Consider the following 3,119-nt stretch of genomic DNA (forward strand, 5'->3'; position numbering starts at 1 on the left):
ATGTTATAAAGATTTGGTAATAACTGCTGCAATTGCACCAATAAACCAAGTTTAAAAAATTACGTTTTAATATTACCTTGAGACATCTGAATAAGTCAAGACGAAGGTTATGGAAGTGCACTATATTCCTCGGTCGCAAGATGTCGCTTTTGATTAGTGGCCTGAATGGAATTTCCCATATCGAAGATCCCGGATGTAACGCATGAGGCTGCTTAGGTATTTACTTAGCAAAAATAGCAAAATATCAGGAATTATAAGGGTATTAGGCATAGAGCCATAGGATAAAAATGGAGCTAAAGATACTACGGGCAAGGGCAATCAATTACATTGTGTTTTATTCGTGCTGTTGAACAGATTTAGAGTTACGTTATCGCCCCCCCCCCCCCCCCGTCGAAAATTTATGAATTCGTACAACCTAACAATATGTTAGTGCATTAAGCTTGATAACGTTTGACAGCTCTGTTATTGTAGCCACTCCATTTTGTGTTGTCTCATGAAGTTATACCAAAATAAAACATTTCACTTTTGACACATGCATCTTTGCTCTTTATTCATCAGTATTGTCCAGACATTACAATTTCAATGAAACATACAGATGAAACATAGTTCCTCTGTAATATACAACATGACACTACTGATTCCAAAAAATGTCTTCCCCATACATAGAGCTGTGTAACCTACTCTAACAGAGAAATTAGCTCCACATACATATCCTAAACTCTTTCCTGTCTCTCAAATCTTCAATCACAAATGAAAATCTGTATCTCTACCTAAACATTTTCCCTCCCAACATCTGCTTCGAGATTAATATTTTTCACTAATTCCATTGAAGCAAATGATAATGGAAGCCAATTTATTACCCTGTTTGGTGTTACAGGTATGAACATACTAGGTAATACATTCTTTCCTCTCTAGCAGTTACACAAATCTATGTGGACATCCTCAAAGAACACAAAACTACATGGCCAGCGGCCGAGATAAACTTTTTTCAAAAGTCTTGTTTCATTTCAATCATGATCTGCCTGATTACCCTTCCTTGTTGTTCATGAAGGCTGCTCTCTCATACCAAGGCCCAATTATAAATAATACCAAGTTATCAATGCCTGGCATGTACCTATAGTGCTTCAGAGAGATTTGCGGTCATTTTCCCAAGCAGGACCCAGCAGGTCTAAACCTTCATTACCTGCTGCCCAATTCTTTATACCCGGTGAAAAACAGGTGATTAGTGAACACCACCACACTGGAACCAATCACCGACGGAAAAAAACAGGGACAGAAAGAAAGGGGCCTGTTTGTTTCAGTCCGAACCACGCACCCCTGGCTCTCGTCTGTTGTCAGGCTGCAGGAAGTGGTGGGTAAATTGGTGGGCCGGACGCCTGTAGGAGCGCGGCAGGTGAAACACACGGCCACCAATTAGACCCAACAGGTTCCTGTGGCCAGCCCGGTCTCCCCGGCTCCAGACTGCCTGGGTGTTAGCACCAGGGCAGTAGCCTCCACCAGGTCTTTCTACAGGAATATGGATCGCAAAAACGAGAGTCGAATGGGCCAGGGGAGTCCGGCCGTGGGGAGGTAGTTTCTTTCTTGCGTGGCCAGTCAAACCTACAAGGCGACCAAACTCCCCTGGCAAATATTCTCCTATATGTAGCCCGCGTAGTTAGTCTGGTAGAGACTATATTTCTCCAGGTTCTCTCTTCAATCAGTAAACTGACACACTAAGAGAACAGGTCCTGCCCTGGTGCTAACACCCAGCAAGTACTGTGAATAGAATGTCATACATCCAATGCTTCTGTTCAAGGACTAGGAGCTTCAATGCAGAGATTGTCTTCAATCAAGTCCACTTGAACGCACATGCCATAACAGGTCTGCCGGCACAGAAATGTTAGCCTCTACCAGGCTTTGGGAAGTGGCTGGAAAGAGTAGAAAACGTAACAATTGACCAACTCCCCTGGCATGTTACCTCTCCATTTGGCCAATTTCTTCTCTTTCTAGCCTTACCTCCCAAAGCCTGGTAGAGGCTAAAGGAATGTCATCGCGGCACCGAACCAACCTGCGGTGCACAGGAACAAGTGTCGCCTTGTGTTCCCCCCGTCACATCTCAACCCACTTCCCAATATTAAACCCACCCTTGGACAGGTTTCAATTTGCCAGACCAAAAAACCCCGTCATTATCCGAACAAGGACGCCAAAGAACGAGGCAAGATTCCCAGGATCCACATGCAAACTCGAGGATGCGGAACTGACCCTGGACAAAGGGGGTCTGCACGGGGGGTCCCGACAACGCTCTACGCAAAATTTTGAGAGCTCTCGATTACGCTTTACGATAAATTCCCAGTGGCTACAATGCATTACGTAGAACTAAAATGCAAAATGTGCCACTTACGCTCTACGTTGCATTAGAGCAGTCTGTCTACGCTCTACGTAGAATTAAAATGTCTGGTTACGCTCTACGGAAAAGGGCATGCAGGCCCCCCTTCCCAGGACCGACATGCAAACTTGCGGATGCGGAACCGACCACGGACAAAGGGACGCCCACTTTTCGGGAAACCTGATTGGTCACTCCTCTTATCTTCCCAGCGGGAGGAAGGACGAGGGCTTTCATCCGGACGTGTTGTGGTGCGGAGACAAACGGGCGTTATTGGATGAAAGGACGATAAAGGCCCAGCAGACTGCAGGTGCCCTGTGGGACCTGTTGTGGAGAGGAAACAACGAAGGCTAACATGCTGATACAGGCCAAACGTCCTTCTACACCACTGTACAACAATGTCAGATTTTTGTAGGCATTTTTCATTTGATTTGCTGTCCAACAAGGCAAAATGCTGGTAAAATTCAAGAGATATTTCACCACTACTGTACAACAATGTTCATCTACCAATGAACTGAAAATCATTAAAACTAATATGAAAAGCTCTGTTAGGTAGATAACATCAGCAACAGTTGTGCAGCAGTTTCCACATGGTGTGTATTGCATAATTACAGTGACCCGGGGCACAACACTGTTGGTGAACCTTGTTCACCCTGAACTTGAACCCAAACTTGTGGCATCCAAACTTTTGACACAGGAGAAGAAGAAAGGCCACCTGGACAATGATCACATTTTGTCTACAAAATTAACTTCTTTG

General features: G+C 44.6%; 1 pseudogene; it reads left to right on the forward strand.

The window, feature by feature from the left end:
• LOC109479328 overlaps positions 1-2,716 on the forward strand; it is a 9,327-nt pseudogene extending 6,611 nt beyond the window's left edge.
• The last annotated feature ends 403 nt before the right edge of the window (positions 2,717-3,119 follow it).

The sequence above is a fragment of the Branchiostoma belcheri genome, unplaced genomic scaffold (assembly GCF_001625305.1).
Source record: "Branchiostoma belcheri isolate BF01 breed outbred unplaced genomic scaffold, Haploidv18h27 scaffold48, whole genome shotgun sequence".
In the NCBI taxonomy this organism is placed as follows: domain Eukaryota; kingdom Metazoa; phylum Chordata; class Leptocardii; order Amphioxiformes; family Branchiostomatidae; genus Branchiostoma; species Branchiostoma belcheri.